Source organism: Lathamus discolor, chromosome 21 (genome assembly GCF_037157495.1).
Source record: "Lathamus discolor isolate bLatDis1 chromosome 21, bLatDis1.hap1, whole genome shotgun sequence".
Taxonomy (NCBI): domain Eukaryota; kingdom Metazoa; phylum Chordata; class Aves; order Psittaciformes; family Psittacidae; genus Lathamus; species Lathamus discolor.
In genome coordinates, this window is record NC_088904.1 from 4,005,970 (window position 1) to 4,025,525 (window position 19,556).

Below are 19,556 nucleotides of genomic sequence, written 5' to 3' on the forward strand. Positions count from 1 at the left end.
TCCCTTGCTGCTTCAGCTGGATACGCTTTCACCTCCTCTTCCTGTTTCAAGCAGTTGTTCAGTTGGTGTACATTTTAAAATGCCTCCAATTTTTAGGAGGTTGTCAGTGACAGAACTCTTACCGCTTTTTTGCCTGGCAGAGGCATTGAGCTAATCTACTCATGTTAAATCTAAGCATCCCTAGAGGCAAGAAGTGTATTGTCACTGATTTGATCTGGTTAGAAGAGCTGGAGGCATTTGCTAAAACTGGAAGATTTCTTTTTTTTACAGAAAAACTTTCCCTATAAACATGTTTTTTTCTGCAGACATACAGGATTTTTTTGTTACTATTCGTAATCTGTCCTCTAAAAGGAGGAAAAGGTGATCTTTTTGGGATGAAACCAAGTTGTAAAGTCCAGAAACCTATCTAATGGATCTCCTAGCAAAAGAAGGCTGTTGCTACAGCACATTCTTGTTCCATTACTGTTTGTACATTTTAAAATTGAATTTTCCAAACAGCTTCAGGAAACTGGCATCCCGTAAGTAAAGTTTTTAAATAGAGCTCAGTTACTGCTGAAATAAGTCAGTTATTTCCATGGACTGCTGTCCTGAGTATATTGCTCTAAAACCTTGGAAGTCTTTAGCGATATAGTGCAAAGCGGAGTCATAACCCCAGCTATTTACTGAGGATTTGAGTTTGTCCTGGTTCTTTAGGGAATGAACTCTTGCAAATGGAATGCTCCTGTCTGCTAGGTTTATTTTCAACTTTTTCCTCTTTTGCTCAAGGGAAAACCAAAGCCTGAGTAGGAAAGCAAGACTGTAGTAACTGCCCTTCTCAATACCCCATCTTGCTGCAGAGTGGCAGGGTAGGTAAATCCAGTGCTTGAGCACCACACTGAGCTGCTCTGTGCTCTTTTTCCTTAGATCAGTGAGCAATTAAGGCATTTTCATAGTCATTTCAGTTATGAATTACTTGTTTGTACAGGGCTGTGTGGTCTTGAGTTGCACCTTCCCACGTGGGAACCCACTCGTGCATAGATGCCTGTGCATGAAGCTGGGTGGGGTGCTGAGCTGCTTAGGATGCTTGGAAGCATCCTAGCAATGCTTCCCATTGCTCTGCTCTGAGACCCCAAAGGAGCTGAGCTTCACAGGAGCAGCTGCTGGTCAGGCTTTGCCTTTGGAGGGACTTTAAAGTGACAAGTGTAGTCTCATGGGTCCTGTCAAATTGCTTCTGCAGCTTTTGAGCTTGAAGCATAGATCCCTTGAGGTGTGAAGCACTGCAGGACGTGGGGAAGGCTGTTTCTGCTTGCCTCTCCTCCAACTCTTCCCTTTTTAGGACTTAAAAAGTATTCCAGTGCAAGGTGCCAGAACTTCCTAGCAACTTCACAACTAGTGATTTGCCTCCAAAAGCAAATGTGCACTGGCTGTGGTAGCTGTTCCTTAGCAAAAACTCTGGGCTGTGTGCTGGAAAACGGCAGGAGCTCTATGGGCAAGGAAAGAAGAACCTGCTCATCCCTCAGAGGAAATAATGAGAGAGAAAGTTAAACTTCACAAGCTCTCCCTTTACCAGGGATATTTTGCATTGGTTGTCCAGATACAATTGTTTGATATTGATTTACTATTTATAGGTACGTATTTTTAGAGACATGACAAAGTCTGCTTCTGGGCCAAGATCTTTTGTCTATTATTGGAGTACTAAGCAGCAGAATTAAACTAAGCAGTGGAGTTGGTTATCCCATTAAGGCTACCTAATTCTGAGTATGATCTGAGCAACTTCACCTTTAGTAGTGCATTTCTCTCCCTTTAACTTCACTACATGTCAGCACTGAGGAACCTGAACTCCTGGTGCGGATCTGCACCTACTTGCCTGCAGTGAGATGTGCCATGCTGTCCAGCAGGTCATTATCTCAGAATTGCAGCACGGCTCTGAATCACAGTCTCGTGCTGATGCATCTCAGTGGTAGTTTGTTATCTGTCAGCCAGTAATGCTTTCATTCGGGCCTGTGGTACAACATGGAACAGTTCCTTGATTAGGGATCCATCAGGCATCTTAAAAGGAGTCTTTTGCTGGTTTACAGATTGTTTCCATGAGCTGTTCTGCGTTCCCTAATGGTGCTGAATGAGTTCACAGCATCCCCTGGGTTAGGGTGGCTAGAGCTCCATAACAGCCCCACTGCTGAGGTGCCTGCGGCAGGCTCTTTAGCAGAGCAGGGCTCCCTTCTGGAATGGGAATCTTGAGGCTCTTCTGCATAAATAGCATGCTGACAGGCTCTTGTTTTGAAACCCCAAGTGAGTTTGTTAGGAATATTGCATGTCAGCCTTCCTTTGCAAAGGTGGTAGCGTTGGTGGCTTGTTCACCATATGAATACAGCACCTCTGACTTTCACACTTTTTCATGTGTTGAAGCATTCATTAAAATCGTAATGACTAGTAGCACAATAGGATCATAGAATGGCTTGGGTTGGAAGGGACCTTAAATCTCACCCAGATCCAGCCCCTGCCATGGGCAGGGTCACCTTCCACTAGAGCAGGTTGCTCCAAGCCCCATCCAACCTGGCCTTGAACACTGCCAGGGATCATCAGTCACTCGCTGCAGAAGGATGAGTCTTTGAATCTTGTATTTCTAAGCTCTCTCTAACCTTTTCATTAATCACAGTTGGAATAGTTGATAGCATTGGTTGCTGCCTGCTCCATGATCTGCCAGATCTTGGAGTGTCCAAGGGAAGTATAGCAAGTTTTTCCTGCTGTTGAGCTGGAAGATCCTGGTGGAAAGAATTCCATAGACACTGCCTCCCATATTGTTCCTGGCACTGCAGGTTTTCTGGTGGGCTGGAATAGATGATCTGGTTTCCTTCGAGCCTTGCCCTGACTTTGAGGGAATGTTGGCAGCTGCAGGCTCCGGCCCTGGGAGATGCTTTGCATAACCAACTGTTGCTGCTTCCAGTTAGTTTGGAAAGGAATTCCCCTCCTTGCTGCCCACTCCCTCTTCAATGTATCCCTTAAAATGCTGGTACTTGCACTGCCAGCCACTTGCATGTTGGCAGAGCAGGCTTGAGAAGGGGGTTCTGGCCCACACTGTCAAATAGGGCACAGGTCATGAATGTCCAACTGTGATGAAGTTGGGTTGCTTTTACCCCCAAAACCTGTTGTTGTGACAGACTTCCATGACGATTTCCATGTTTCTTATGAGAATCATAGAATAGTTAGGGTTGGAAAGGACCTTAAGATCATCCAGTTCCAACCCCCCTGTCATGGGCAGGGACATCTCACACTAAATGTGTGAATGGTAGAGCCACTCCATTCAAGCCAACCCATTCAAGCCACGTCTTGAATGATGACTCAGGTTCTCTGTTCAGGCTCTGTTGCCAGCAAGTGCTGGTGTGCAATATCCTCCTGGAGGAAACTGCAGCCTGCTTCTCAACTGTGTAGGAAATGGTTCAAATGGGAGATAGGGGAGTGTCTGCTGTGAGCATGGCTGTCCCTGCAGGGAGAGGTTTGTGCTAGCTAAGTGAATCCTGTACATAACATAGACCTCATAGCAGCCTTCCAGTATCTGAAGGGGGGCTATAGGGATGCTGGGGAGGGACTCTTCATTAGGGACTGTAGTGACAGGACAAGGGGTAATGGGTTCAAACTTAAACAGGGGAAGTTTAGATTGGATATAAGGAAGAAGTTCTTTACTGTAAGGGTGGTGAGGCACTGGAATGGGTTGCCCAAGGGAAGTTGTGAATCCTCCATCCCTGGCAGTGTTCAAGGCCAGGTTGGACAGAGCCTTGGGTGCCATGGTTTAGTGTGAGGTGTCCCTGCCCATGGCAGGGGGCTTGGAACTGGATGATCTTAAGGTCCTTTCCAACCCTAACTATTCTATGATTCTAACATACAGGGAAGCAAGCTGACTTACTGAGGACCTTTTGCCAGCTGGGAAGTGCCTACTGAATGTCAGCAGGAGCATGTCCAGTCAGGTTACCTCCTTGGCTCTAACAGGCTTGGTTTTGATGTCAGTAAACTGAAGGCTGTGCGGTCATGCTCTGCTCGGTCACACTGCTGAATATCATGTTCTTTACCTTTGTGCTGGGAGAAGCATATAAGGAAAGAGGGGGCAGAGTTTATCCCAGCACACTGAGGTCAAGCTTGTTTTCCCTCTGAGCAAGCCCAGCCCAGCCCCTGGAGTCAGATTCTGCAAGCCTGTAAACAAAAGGCTTGTTTCTGCTGAAAGCCAAAGATGGGATTGTGTTCATCCGGAAAGTCGCTGCGGGGGGTTGGAACTAGATGATCTTAAGGTCCTTTCCAACCCTTACTAGTCTGTGATTCTCTTGCTCTGGCCTTCATGTTTATGCGGATGTCTGGCATTTGACACTCTCGTTTGGAATGTTGTGTTTGTGGGAATTGCTATTTAAAAAAAGAAAAAGGAATATTTTCAAATTCTTGGTTTTTGGCTGTTCCTCACCCTTTGATTTACTGAAATCTGCAGGGGATGGAGGTGAAAGGGCAAGGGCAGCCACGGCCTCAACCCCAGTGGAGAGTAAATGACGTGGGTTTTGCTCCTTTAAAAAAAAAACCCCGCCAGATTGTTTGTGTTCAGGCGGTGAGTGCAGAAAACAAGCAGGCTTAGATTTCAGCTCACATGGATTCTTGGAATTAAACCCTAGCTCTCGCTTACAACAGCTTTGACTTCAGTGTGGTAAATTGTGCTGACCAGAGGAGGGTTGAGCAATGGCTTACTGGTAAGCAGGAAGGAGGATGTCCCACGGAGCTGGGTAACGTGGTGCAGCAGAGCAGCATCTCGACGTGGGGGAAAGCCAACACGAGTTGGTTTCTCTCAGGCTGTTTTTAATGCTTTCCTAAGGCCAGTTTACTCATATATCTTGTGGTGTTTCTCAAAACCAAAACTTGCTGGTTTGTGTTTAGCCCGAGGACTCGACTTCTTTCTTTGCTAAAACACTGCTCTACAGTATTCCCCTGCCCCAAAATGTGCAAACAATTCTCCCTCTCCCCCACGGGGGACTTAAGCTCAACATCTCAGGTTCCACACGTAAGAAGGATGCGGACCTGTTGGAGTGGCTCCAGAAGAAGCCACAAAGATGCTCTGAGGGCTGGAGGAGTTCTGCTCTGGAGACAGGCTGAGAGATATGTTATTCCAAATTATAACTCCATTAATAATGAGCTGTCTGTTTGGTGTACCAGTGATAGATCTCCTGAATTCCTCTTTTCTTGCCAGGAGGAATCATAACCGGGATCCCGAGCAGCAAGCACGCCCTGCGAGGCAGTAGCTGGAACTGCTTCATTGCAGTAAGGAGGTGAGCAAGAACTTTAACCTTTTGCAACCTGTGGTATCATTTCATTATTCATTTGCCTTCCTCTGATGCTGAAGTTTTACCTGCTACAGTGGAAGATGGTACAGCAAATGGTACCACTGTGGTGGTTGTGATTTGGAGGTGCTCTTCTGATTTGACTCTTCATGCTCCTGCTGGTCTGAGACAAAGGGTGGTGATTCCTCACTACCCATACGGAGCAGTGTCATGTAACAGTAATCCACCTCGTTAATTAGGGAAGAAGATGTGTAGATTCCAAAGGCGACATGTCCCTCTGAGTCAGAAGGCATGAGGTGTTCGTGGGAGCCTTTGTTCTTGCTGGGAGACAAGGGAAGCTGTGGGCTTCAACTGCTGCAGCTGGATGATGAAGTTCAGTTCCTTTTTTATCCAGCCTTTGCTGGTAAGCATTTACCTGTAGCACACGAACAGAAGATGCTACAAATGATGGCTTCTTCATTCTGTATAGCAGTGGTTTTGCTCTGTGCTGCAATATTAAATGCTCCAAATGACTTGTCTTCTCCCTGCCCTCTAAGCAGAATGGTCAAGGGTACAGGCAGGAGATGCAACACATGATTCAAGGTGTGTGCCTCACTTGTCCTGTGCTTTGTGACCTCTTGTCTTTGGCTTCACATACATCCCACTGAAGCTGTTGCATTTCTGAACAACCATAATGATTTTTGTCCATTCTGCTGAGGACAGCTCTTGCAAATAACCTTGTATTCCATTAAAATGAAACGATTTGTTCCAATCTTCCCTATACAAACAATCAACACTAAAGCATTGTCTGGTAGTGCTGACTAACAAAGCCTGTAATTAGTAATCTCCAGTTAATGAAGCAGCGTGGTGATTAAAGCCTCATGACTTTTCTATAGAAGAAATAAGTTAAACACTAGTTGTGCTGGTTTATATTGTCCATGAGCTTTGTATGATCTCTGAGTGCAGGAAAAATCAGGAGCACCTTTCTGAAAGTTTTAGACTTATTTTTTCCATTTCGTTGAGTGCCCCCAAACACAATATTGAAGTTTGATTTAAACTGCAATGATGGCTGTAAGTGGAGTTCACCTCCTAGTAAGCTTCACTGACCTCACTGCATAAAGGAGATGGGCCACAGTGGATGGGTAGACTTTGGTGTTCTTGAAGGGAAATGACAGTGAGGTTAAGCGTGGCGTTTGATCTGCACCAGCTTCCTTCCCTTTCACCATTTCACCAGCATGTTTCCACTGCTTCCTTTTCCAAACCTTGCAGTTTTACTCCCAACCTTGTCTTCACATATGGTTTCCCTTCAGAGGTCTTGAATCTCATGTTGCCGTGCAGATGGTGTTCTGTGGCACCACACATGATGCGATGCAGTTGGGTTTAACCACATCCCGTTTGTCCATCATTGTCCTGCTGGTCGCCAGATGCTGGCTTTTAAGTGCAGCTGCTTCTATAAAATACTTAGAAATTGGTTTAGTAGTCCTTAAAGAAATTGTTGCTGCTTGTAACAATCAATAGGTGAAGATTTCACAGTAAAAGATGGACTGTGGTATGTGAATGTTGGTGTCCCCTTCCTCTGGTTGCCTATCTTCGTAGTGTAATACTCGATGTCTGCTTTCCATGGAGCTTCAAAAGTGCCTTTGTGCAGCAGTAGTCCTTTTGTGAAATCCTGTATTTCCTGTCCCATGTGTGAAATACCAGCAAGGTAAAGGAACTTATGACAAGCGCATAGCTGAGAATAGAGTAACTCGCTCCCATAGTTCTGTTGTCCTAGGGATGGATTATCTTTAGATCAAGGGTGCTGTATTTCAAAGAGGAGAAGGAGTGTTGCTTGCTTCTATTAGTGTACCCGTTGGAATTGATGGGGCAGGAGGCTGAGTGCATGTTTCAGTCCTCCCCATTTTCAGGAAGTGTTTGATATCCACACTGGGCATCTGAGGGGAAGATCTGATCTGGGTCAGGCTGGTGCTGCTTTGGGGCAGGAAGACAGATGACAAACGGTTGCTGTTCTGCAGCAGCAGAAGTTGCTGCAGCAGCTCCAAAGAGTTCAGATCTGTGTGAGTCCAAAGCCAGTGGGTTCTGTGTGTCACAGGAAGGCTTTTGGAGATAGAAATAGTGGCTAAATATGCCTTTTGGGTATCAGATCGTCTAAACCCCAGTTCATTTGAGTGGGGAAAAACTGTTATCTGGAGTAACTGCCTGCATTGAGCTGGTCTGAACTGCAGAGGTCTCTGTTAAGCCGCTTAAGCCGGTGGAGTATTTTAAACTGGAAAGCTGTCCTTGTTAGGCTGTGGCCTTTAATATTAAATAACATCTATACATTTGAATTAAGGAGACTGTCATGCAACCATCGCTTTAATCGCAGCTCCAGCTAACAGTGCAGTCCAGCCAGCACACTGGAGCGCTTGGAAGAGGCAGCTTAGCCTTTGCAGGGAGGAAGACGGTTTTTCCTGCTGCTCTGAGCACTGCAGAGCAGTCCCAACCCGGAGGTGCCTACAGAATGATGCTCGGGGTGTCGGCAGATGGCAGCACCTTGCCCTGTGCTGGGTGTTATTTCTGGCCTGGAGATTCCTTGGTCCCCTGGATTCAACACCACAGTCTAGACTTACTGACAGACAGGATTCTTCTCCTGTTAGGTAAGCAAGATGTAGACGCCCATTATGCAAATTCCCAGCCATAGTGTCCCTCTGTAACATATTTCAAATTGTCTAAATAAGGTGCTGTTTCATACAAAAACTTGTGGCCAGGCGTTTGGGCAGCTTTCAGCCCTCTCTGCGTGATGCATTTTTCCCTTGGAGATGGCTAATGGGTGCAGACTGAGTGCTTTCTGCCCTCTGTCCAGATGTGGAACCGTAGCAGGAGGCAGGCTGCATAAAGAACTAATGTTTTTCACAGGAAAAACTTAACGGCCAGTAGCTTGTCCCTGCCACTGCAGCACTGTTCATACAAGCATCTCCATGGGAGTAACTACATAAAACATTGATTCAACAGGCATTTTTTGGTGTCTGAGCGCTGTAAGTGTGCATCCCTGGGAACAGAAGGGTTAGAGGGTTATTTTTTAGCTATTTTCAGGGGAAATAACACACTCTGCCCTGTGGTGTCTGCAAAACAGTGGTGTTTGGATGCTCAAGCTCATGTTGACAGCCAGGAGTAAGACTCTGCCCTTTGCAGTGCTGGGTGGGACTCTCCCTTCCTCTCGTGTGGGCTGTAATCCCATCCCTTCCTGCATGGGAAGGCTGACTGTCCTTCAGCCTCCTCCTGCATTAAGCCCTGAAATGTGCTCTGCATGTTAAGGGCTTATTGCAGCCTGCAATTACTGACTCGTGATCATCTACAACTTCCCAGTGCATCCGTGCTCTTGGTTACTTGCATGAGTTAAAATGTCTGTCTGCTTCCAGGAGCATTATATAAACCATCGCATTTTGAAAGTGTGTTTTAACATTTCTGCTTTAAGCTGTGAGATAATGAGAGGGGGTGAGCATTGCTGAGTCAGTTCTTATTGGCTCTGCTTTTTGTCCTTCCTGCCCTCCCACATGCTCCACCTGGACATGGAGTTAACCTTCAGCAGCGACAGCCCCCATGGGCTTTCCTCTCAACACGTAGCAGTAAACAGAGCCTGGTTTCCTATTCTCCTGTTCCTTGGCCTGAGATAACAATTGAGGCTTTTTGGAAGAGCCCTGGCTGGGGAGCACTGGAGATCTGGGAAGGAAGCTTGGCCTAAAGTTTGGGCAAGCCACTGTTCTGTCCTGCCTTTGCCAAACGGGCAAGCAGCCAGGATAAATAAATCAGCCTTTGAAACACTGAAACTCGAAGTAAAGGGGCATGTATTCTTATGGGTCAGCCTGGAGCAGAGAAGGCTGCATGGTGACCTCACAGCAGCCTTCCAATATCTGAAGGGGGCCTACGAGGATGCTGGAGAGGGACTCTTCATCAGGGACTGTAGTGATAGGACAAGGGGTAATGGGTTAAAACTGAAAGAGGGAAGTTCAGGTTAGACTAAGGAAGAAGTTCTTTACTGTGAGGGTGCTGAGGCGCTGGCACAGGGTGCCCAGAGCAGCTGTGGCTGCCCCATCCCTGGCAGTGTTCAAGGCCAGGTTGGATGGGACTTGGGGCAGCCTGCTCTAGTGGAAGGTGTCCCTGCCCACGGCAGGGGTTTGGACCTGGATGATCTTAAGGTCCTTTCCAACCCAAACCATTCTGTATTGCTTCCAGCTGCAGAGCTGAGGTTTCATTGTTTGACAGTATTGTGTACAAGCTAGAGGTGCTTGATGCTGTTGTCTGCTGGCCTGGGAGCTGATAGAGTTAGTCACAAAGGACTGAGCAAACCTGACTCTTGTTTTTGTGTATGAGATGCTGACAGACATGCAAGGCATTACCTGTCACTTAAAGGAGATGGTATGGTGGCATCTGTGGTGCAGGTCAGCAGGGTTTGTCTGGCTTGTGATCCTTTTGAAGTTTAGAGCTGCCTAAGCACTTTTCTATTGGTGTGCAATAATGCTTGCTGTGGGTTTTAAACGAAACCTTTTCTGGTGAGATGGGAAGCTCTGGTTGTGGGTTTAACTGGAAGAACAGTTCCTCCTCTGTCAACATGGGGAAAGGATCTGCCCAACTGGGAACTTAGGCTGAGAAGGTGCAGGGGATTTAGGTGAATAATCCAACTGCCAGTTGTTTCTAGAATTGATTTCTGACTTTGTAGTGTGAAACCCCTTAATCTTTTCTGTGAACCTCATTGAATTTATGCCTTCTGACTGCAGAACAGAGTTGCACAGGTATATTGTCATTAAACAGGTTACATGTTTAGCTGGTTTTTTTAAGTATAGATTTATATAAAAGCGACTAAACAGCACTAACTTTTCACCTCCTTCCATCCAGTTTCCCATCCTAGTGCAGGGTGCACGTACAGCTGCTCTCGCTGTCTGGACAGGCTTGCATTCCTCAGCCCTGAGGCCAGCATTCCTCTGCTCCTCTGCACCAGCTCATTTGCTTAGTGTTTGTTTCAGTTTTGACTCCTAGAACTGTCTCCAGATCACTTAAGCTGCCAGACACCTTCAATAGCTGTACATACAGCCCCCACCCTCTGGCATTTTAATATCTTGTTCATACTTTCTAAAATAAAATGGATATTTGGCAAATTTGAGTCGCTTGTTGCTGTCGTTCCCTGGAATTAATCTGGAATCCCCAAATGCCATTTGTTAAAGGCAGTTGCAGTTTGCTTAATAGACACTGAGCTATTTCAGTTAAAAATCTGAGAGGAAAGCTGCCTTTTTGGTTTTTAAGTTTTGGTGGCAGCTTGGACTGCAGAAATCTCTGCTTTGCGTTTCTCCTTCTCTGCTCTGTGTACACAGGAGCTCATGCATGAGCTGTTCCTTCCTTAGAACTCGGCCTAGGGTGACTCAGTTTTATTGTCATTTGCTCCCTGCCGTCCAGTGCCACAGGGAAAAATGGGTGTGCAAAAGTGTCTAGGAAGAGCCAAATGAGTCAACAGTTAGTTTGGGTGCTATACTTCAGGTTCAGAGCAGCATCACTGCTTCTTACCTATTGCTTTCCTCAGCTTGATTTATTGCTGGCAGCTGTATCTTTGTCTGAGGAGAAAAATCCAAACCAGCCCCAGAACATAGACAATGCATCCTATGCCTCGGTGGCTTTGATGTAATTCTGACCTCAGTGCCTCCAGCCTGAGCTGGAGTTGAGCTAGGACAGTGGTGTTGGAATTCTTCATCTTTTTGAAGTCTAGACCTAAGTAACAGACTTTCTGTGTAACCATGAGGACAAGGCCAGCACTGTGCCAGCTACAGTTATAGTAGATCATTGCTCTGGAAGAAACAGTACAAACAAATGAAGAACAACTTTCCTTGGAAGCCTCCCGCTTGAATATTGCCATAGTCTGATTATATGTAATTGATTGTCAGCATTTGGAAGCGAACTAGCAGGTCTCTGACTGTTCATAGCCAAAGGTTGGACAAAGCCTGATTAAACTGTGTTATATCATCTGTACTCGAAGCTTCTTAAACCTGAATCTCCTGGGACTCATCTTTGCATCTTCTGGTCTGGGCTTTAGTAGCTCTGAACCAAAGGGATGCTTTAGTTCCACAGCAGATCTCAAATCAGTTTTGGTGTTTCTATAGATAGTCCCCAGCTTGGGGACAGCTTTGGTTCTCTATGAGATACCCGCTATGAAGGACTCGTAAAGCATCTGCAAGAGAATACAAAAAAGCCTCAGTACCATGAGGACAGGCAGTTTTGACCAAGAGATTTCCTTATAAAGTATTGCTACAGCTGCAAAGCTCTGCCAACAGGAGTGGTCCACTTCTCTCCTTTTCCTTTCCTTGTTGCACTGAAGACTGCTTCTGCCAGAGTCACACCCAGCGCACTGTGATCGATGCAGAGCATGGAGGTGGCTGAAGATCCACAATAGATGGATTTTTGTGCCTGACTTTGGAACCGGAGATGAGGAGAGGGTAGTTCTGCAGAACAGTTGGGAAAGGCACTTCCTGCTAATTTCAGTCTTAGTGCAGCCAGCTCCTGAAAAAAAGGAAGTGATTCCTTAGTGTGTTGAACAGCACTTGCTGCCACTTCTCATTGGTTTCAGTGGACTAACTGGCACAAAGTATTTGCTAGGATGAACGCCTTCATCCTGACCTACTCTTAATGATGGTAGGGTTAGCTTTAGTGACACTCTTTGGGAAGCTCCATCCTGTAAGGAATCACCAAAACTTGTCATGCTTTGACACAAGGAATAATAGGAAGTATTTTGAGACTGTTCTAAGAAGCCTGGTTCCTTTTGAAAGCAAAGCAGATTAGCTCAGAAGGCAGAACTTTGGCTTTGGAGCTTCCAGGGTTTGATTTGTCTGCGGCTGAAGGAGCTGCCCCTGTTCTTGTTTGGAGGGGGAGAGGACTCTGATGCAGGGCCTGGGGCTTCTATAGCGTGGCTGCATGTCAGAGTAGAGTGCAAGCTGTTAATCTTTCATAGTAAACCCTTGTGTTCAGCAAAAATGGTTTCTCAGTCCACAAACACTTTGTTGCGAACTTTGGAGATAAGCTGTAATTCAAACCTTCAGGGTTTTTGTTAGCTCCCCACTACCGATAGATGCATCTTACAGAATATTTGGTGGGGGTTTTAATGGTTTGAAATGATCCCAGTACTTTTTGCACCAGATGATCCACAGAGGACTAATAGTTAACTTCTGCATTGTGCAAAGGGTTTCTTTTGGTTAGCTGTTGGTTGTTGTGCAAGCACATTTACACCTTTATCAGCATCTCCTCTGTGACAAATGCTGTTTTCTGTCTGTCTTAAGTGCTCTGTTAAGATTTACGGTGGCCTTGCAGGGAAGAGATCAGTTGTTTTCCCAAGGCCAGGCTGTGGCAGAGCTGGTGTAGGAACCTGGGCTAGTCTGCAGGACTGTGGTTTGGTCTCAAGGCTCTCACTGCACACCGTGTAGCTCTGCAACAGAGGGTGAGAGTGGCTTAGAGGACCCCCTTTCTAACCATGGCATGTGCTGCTGCAGAGCTAGATGTGACTGTTCCCTGAGGCATCCTGTGCTCAGAAAGTGTGCTGGGAACTCTGGAATCTTGGAGGACAGCTGGACAAACCCAGGCTGCTCTGCTTCCTTCCTGGGGGTGCTGCTGTCACGAGTCAAGCTGACAAGTGAATCTGTGCTCCGTCTCTAGTGCTCCTATGTTAAGGAAACACTTTAAATGCAACAGCAACTGCTCAAAGTCGAATTGCATTTGAAACAGGATAGGATTTAGGACTTCTGCAGCATGTGCAAAACTCCCCTGTGTGTTTAATCGGACACAATCAGCAGTGTGCAGATGGGCAAGGGAGAATTTGAGATTGTGGCAGTATAATATTTATATTAGAACATAAAATAGTATAACTGAAATAATCCCAGTTTAATATGTCAAAAAAAGATCTGAGCAATGTTGTGATTTTCTCTCTTGTTCAGGTTTTAGTCTCCTAGGAGACTAAAGATGTTGTGATTGGTGTCGAGATGTTGTGAGATTGTTTGTAACCTGGTTTAGTGTTTTTCATCAGTTTTTTTCCTTTCCTTGTACCTCTCGACACCTTCAGTGTTAAATTTGTATCATGCTAAAATCCAGCAATCTGAACACATCTTCTGTCAGTTTTCCATGCGCTCTCTATACAGAGGAGGGACTAGAAGAGACTTTGCATGAAACATCTTTGCCTCAACAACTCAGCGCTTGGCTAGATGCCTAGGTTCAGCAGAACAGATTTGCTTTATAGACCAATACCAAGGAACCCCCTTTGGTATCTCTGTCACAATCACGACTCACCCCTAAAAGATCCTTTGCAGCAAACTTGTCAGCAGTGTAGGTCTCCAAATACATTCCTGGCTTCTCTGCTCCTGGCTGCCCTCCAGCCATATCACGCTGCATGGTTTCACTGAGAGAAGCCTGTTTGTGTACCTGTCTCCTCTGGTGCTCAGGGTCACCTTGATGTGCTGTAGTCCCTCACTTACACAGACAGTTCGTGCCTTGGGAGCTGGGGGCCTTTATAAAGGGCCATGAATTTTTGGCTACCCTGAAGTGATGTTTGCAGCCTTTCAACGGGGATGGTCACAGACCTGTGAGAGGCCACAAAGATGAAGAGGGTGCACCCTGGGAGCACCCAGTCCATTACTGCTGTTAATTACACCTGCTTTTCCCACTTTCTCAAAGCTGCTGAATAGTGGAAAAAGGAGAAGGGAGAACTTGTGCAGGGGTTCAGGTTCAGAGGTATGTCCAAGACAACAATAAGGGCTATCTACCCTCATCTCCCATGCTTAGCTTGAATAAGCATAAGGGTGTGAGAGTGCAGTTAACACCCAAAATCTGCCTTACAGCTTGAAGGGATGTGAAATACTTGAGGTGGGTACGAGTGAAATGCTGCACTTAGCGGAGGAGTAGCTGCATGCATCACATGGGGATACACAAAGTGTATTTATTTTTGCTGGTGGTACCTCTTGCCTTCCCATTGCTCTGAGATCTGATGCTTCCTTTGGTCTGTCTGTCTTGGTACGGATGTCCTTCAAATGAATTGACGCCTCTTGTTTTCAGTAGCTCTGGGGAAATAACCTCTCCTTTCCCACAGTCATGTGCTGGATTTCACAGCAAGAGCATGTTTCTTGCTGGTTGCCATTTGAGCATCACACCTGGGAAATGCATTACTGGGAAAGAATGGCTGGAAACAGGGTTCACAGGCCCAACAAGTTCAGTTTAAGTGCAGTTGGTTTTGGAAAGCTTGGGCAAAAAGGGTAGTCATGGTCCCTTAAGGACCCTGAAAGGCATCAGGAGGGGAGGTGAGCTCAGAGCTCGAGTTGAGTTGGATTGAACTGCCATAGCTGGAGAATGGGAACTGCTGCTCTGTTGTCTTTGTGCCAAAACAACGCTGGGAGTCTCCCTGAGAGAAAGAAAATGGCTTTGGTCCAGTATTTACTATAGGATGGGGAAGAGCAGTGATGTGCTTACAGGCTGTTCACACGGCTGGGGCTGTGTGAATCATCTCGCACAGTTACCCAGCTTGGGAGGTCGTCTGTCTGCCTTGGCCCTCCTTGACATCTCCCTTTCCCTTCCCACGATGGGTGGGGGAGAAGATGTGGTGATCTCCGGTGAGTTTCCTGTGGTTGGGTGACTCAGGCAGTACTCAGTTGTCTTACTAATGCTTCTCATGTGTCACTAGCTCCTGTGGCCTGAGCACCCAGAAACCTGCTTGTGGGCAGTGCCTGGCTGGCACACGGTGGCAACCGTCCCACCTCTGGAGCCTCTGCTTCAAAGGCCAAATCCTGCTTGTCTTTAGTATGCCTGGGAATATGCCCTAACAGCTTGTATGAAACTGTTCCAGAATGCAGTTCTTTGGCTGTCAGGTTTGCTTAATCGAAGCTGAATTTAACCTGCTCGGTTTTGATGGAGCCTGGTGGTAGTAGTGGGTTTCCTTCCTGGTACGCAGTGTCCCTGCACCTTAGTCTAAACACCCTGTTTTCTTTCAACAGCCTTTGCCTGGAGGCTGTTCCTCCATTTCATAGGTTAGAAACTTGCACTTCAGCAGCTGCATTTCTGCAGTTTGATTTCTCTCTTGTAATATCCAACTGCTTTAGTTTTTCCTCCCTCGAACAAACAGCAGAATTAATGTGAGTTGTAGGTGATGTGCAGCTAATGGTTTCTATCAACCCTCACCTCTTTCTTTCTGTTGCTATCAGGGCTTTCTCCAGTCTCAGATGTTCAGAGAACAATAATTTGGCTCCTTCATACCATTGCTCCTTCTTAATATTACACTGAAATTAATAGTGGTAGAGATGCCATTGTTCTAAGTGTGCTTCGCCTTAATACTTCACCTGGCAATGCAAGTGGTCAGTAAGGCATAAATTTGAGTTAGAACAATATTTCTTAATGCTTTCAGTGGTTTCTGTACCCACTATAGAATATGAGTGGTGGATAGATTCCTTTGGTCCTCTGGCTGAAATCCCATGTGAAATTCCTATCGCTGAGCATCTCTGGTTTGCAGAGGCTTCCCAGAAAAGCCTGTGGAATTTCTTCACAGTCATTAGCTTACAAACCTATGTCACAAAGTTGTGTTTGTGGAAGGATTGTTCACATCCAGACATTGGCATCTTGCTCCTGATTTCTCTTGCAGTTTCCTCTGTGTTCCTCACCAGGATAACATGCAGGATAACATGCACAACCATAAAACCACCATGCCTCTGCCTTGCTGGTTGTCCTGCCAGTCCCACCACCGCTATTCTCTGCACTGGAGGGCTGTTTGCAGGTCCATGTGGCAGGGAAGCCCTGGGCATCTGAAGACACCCAAGTCTGTTCCCAGCAGTGGTAACTCCGGGAATTACAAGCATGGACGGATTAATGGCAAACAGAAATGCTATTTACGTGGTTCCAGGCAGAGAGAGAGAGAGGAAAAACAGTATTCAGAACTGCAACTGCTGCTGAAGCTTGGTTCAGTGCCAGCGCTCCCTGGATTGGTGCCTGCCTAAATCAACAGGCAGTTCAGTTTGAGGGAGTTCCAGGAAGGGCCTGAGAAATACCTTTTTACTGTGGTTGTGTATTGCTCTTGCTGCCCTGACGTGGAGCCCTAAGCTCGTGGTATCTGGATCTTGGGTCTGAACAGGTATGCAGCACAGGCTGAGTGCTCAAATCCTGTTCACGCTCTCTGAATGGGAATGTGAGCAGCTTCATTCAGCAGATTAATACCTGTGTTTTGCCTTCCATGTTTTTCGTATTTGGGCTGTTTATGTGAGTAATTTCAGGTGGAAAGCTTGTGAGTTGGTTGCATTTTAGGCAGCCTTTTCTGGAGCTGATAAATACGTCCCGATGTATGAAGAATTCAGAGCAGCTTTGCAGAAACCATATGGTTCAGCTTTTGTGCTCTTCAAATTGTCACAATGTCTGCAGGTCATTTCACAAGGAACAGGGAGGTAATGATTTAAAGAGCCCTCGCAAACTGCTCTGTGCTCTGTTTGGTCTAGAAGCTGCTCCATCTGCAAGTTACATTTTGGGTTTTGCAGGCTTTGCCCTGTCCTATTCAGGCTTTATGGTTGGCTGAAATGAGACACAGTGTGACGCTGTGGGAACCAGGAGGGAAGCAGTTGGGAAGTAGCTTACCAGGGTTTGTTGGGATAGGGGGGAGGTGGCAAGCAGCACCTCGCTTGTTTCTCATAATGAGTTTCCCACGTTGGTAGCAAGGCCATAAATTAGATGGGGAGCTCTGTTGCCCAGAAATATCTGGTATTTTAAAGGGACTTATTTTGTTGCCAGAAGATACCAAAGTATTTGTGTTGCTGTAAGGTCAGCAGGCCTGGGGCCCTTCATCTTTGCAGAAGAGGTTGGTTGGTTTAATGTGCTATTGAGATAAATTCATAATTAGTTTGCCATTAAGAGCCTACCTCTAACACGTTTGTAGGCTCTTAGCTCCGCATGCTTTTCCAAGTGGCTGGTTTGAAGACTTCTTTAACTGCTAACTTGTTGAGGGTTCCGAAAGAGGTGACAGCAGGGGGTGGGATCTGTCAGCAAGACATGAATTCTCAAGACCTGAGGCTGTTGTGCAAGAAAGGGTGTCTGATACGATCAGGCACTGAAGTACCACCGAGCTCGAAGTGGAGGAGGGTAACTGAAAGGCTTCCATGTGTTCTATCCTGTGTTCAGGCTGGATATAAGGAAGAAGTTCTTTATTGGTGAAGGTGCTGAGGCGCTGGCACAGGGTGCCCAGAGAGGTTGTGAATGCTCAGTCCCCAGCGTGTTGAAGGCCAGGTTAGACAGAGCCTTGGGTGACATGGTCTAGTGTGAGGCATCCCTGCCCATAGCAGGGGGGTTGGAACTGGATGATCTTAAGGTCCTTTCCAACCCAAACCATTCTGTGATTCTGTGACCTAATCTTGAACCAAGGGTTCAGCTGCCAAACAAGCCAAAAGCAGCTGATTCATTTATGATCAGTATTATGTGGAAAGGAAAATGAGGAGAACTGTGGGGTTACGTTTGATGGGACGATGCTGTACAGCCTGCTGTGTGACTCAAGCGGGCTACATTCCTGCTTTTGTCTTCTTTAAAATGGGATGAAGAGTTAACTCCAGAGCTTTTAATTAAGTTATTTGCATCCATCAAGGGGTGAAAATAGCTGGAGGGTAGATAGAAGCTATCCTTCATGTACAAAGCAAGTCCAACAGATTGTATTTTGTCCTTACAAGACCAAGTTACAGCACAGTGAAGACTAACCACATGGCTGTGCTGATGATGAGTTTATTCTGCTCAAGCTGATGGAAGTGCTTAGCTTATCTCACCTTAGGAGGCCTGTAATAGACCTGGAGAGGTGACAAACAAGTTCTCAGTGCAGACCTGTGATGCATTAACCTTTGTTTTGATTAACATTTTATTTGCTGTACCTGCTGCTTTTGAATCTGCCTGATGGCTGATGCTGATTCCCAGATAGCCCTGTTTTTCCCAAAATAAAAGCCATAGAACCGTAGCCCGGTGCTCTGACAGCAATAGCAGTCACACTGATGGCCACAGGAGCTTCTGTTGTTTATCTGGGTGACCACAGGGTCACTTGTCACGCAGTAGCTGTTCAGTTAGGCTGTGCGCAGGGGAAATAGCACGCCACACTTCTCATGGCAATACAATGAGCCAAAGCTCAACTCAATCTCACCTCTGGCAGGTTCAAGCCATTCCCCTTGGCCTGTCCCTACAGGCCCTTGTCCCAAGCACCTCTCCACATTCCCTGCAGCCCCTTTAGGCACTGGAGCTGCTCTCAGGTCTCCCCTTCAGGAGCCTTCTCTTCTCCAGGCTGCCCCAGCCCAGCTCTCTCAGCCTGGCTCCAGATCAGAGCTGCCCCAGCCCTCGCAGCATCTCCATGGCCTCCTCTGGACTTGCTCCGACGTCTCCAAGTCCCTCTGGTGTTGGGGACCTCAGAGCAGGATGCAGGACTGCAGGTGGGCTGAGGCGCTGGCACACAGCGAGTGCTGTGTAACCTGCTTCCTGTGTTGGAACAGGTGAGATACAGTGGTGATGGAGGATGACCCTCAAATCATTTCAAGTCCTGGAGCTTTAGAAACCATAAAACCAGTAGCTGTGGACTGCTGGTTTCTTGCACGTTTTCCTTCCTCTCCTCCTGGCTGCTATGCAGGATGAGCAGCTTTGCACAGTGAATCTTGGTGCAGCCTGGGCACTATAGAAGCTGTGTGTGTAGAGGCTGACCCTTTCTGTTGTGAACTTCTCCTTTCATTGAAGTTCACAGCTTCAAAACACTATACCCAAATTAATCTGAACCTGGAACGTGAGCAGAGGAGCTCCTGACCCTTAATCTGTGCCGTTTGTAGAGTTTGTGCTGTTCTAATTATGGGATTCTGCAGAACCACTTTGTGAGTGCTGCAAAGAACAAATGGGTACAAGCAGAACAGGCTGATGCTGGAGGAGCAGCTTGTTCCAGAGATGTGCTGTGTGCTGACAGCAGAGGACTCCCGCTTCTGGTCAGGACAGGCTGTGCTGCAGTTGGCTTTGTGCTCCAAAACAGACAAGTTGTACCCTTCAGGCTGGGTCACTGTGGGGTTTTTCTTCTGTTTGGGGATTTTTATGTGTGATTTTTGTGGGCTTTTTTGTTTGGTTTTTAGATAATAGGGTAGCTCTGAAAGGAGCATTACGATCTGCCTGGAGCTCTAGGGTCAAGCTTCCACCTGGCCGAGGCTTGAGCTGCTATGACTGCTCCATGCGAATATTTGCTGCTCTGGGAAGTTATACATAGCGAAAGTTCACCCTGTGTAGGATCGCTGTGTGCAGATGAGTTATGTATCT

The 19,556-nt window shown here is 46.6% G+C and overlaps 1 protein-coding gene across 3 annotated transcripts in view; it reads left to right on the forward strand.

Moving 5' to 3' along the window:
- Positions 1-19,556, forward strand: part of LOC136003324 (guanine nucleotide-binding protein G(I)/G(S)/G(O) subunit gamma-7) — a 66,640-nt gene that overhangs the window by 16,982 nt on the left and 30,102 nt on the right. Inside the window, exon 3 of one of the 3 annotated variants that reach the window (XM_065658846.1) lies at positions 5,198-5,276. The exons of 1 other annotated variant lie outside the window; for it this stretch is intronic. The gene's annotated coding sequence lies outside the window, so the exon portion shown is untranslated. Of the gene's footprint in view, positions 1-5,197; positions 5,277-16,283; positions 16,384-19,556 lie in introns of those variants that run through there. One more of the 3 variants, XM_065658848.1, reaches the window with a different exon arrangement.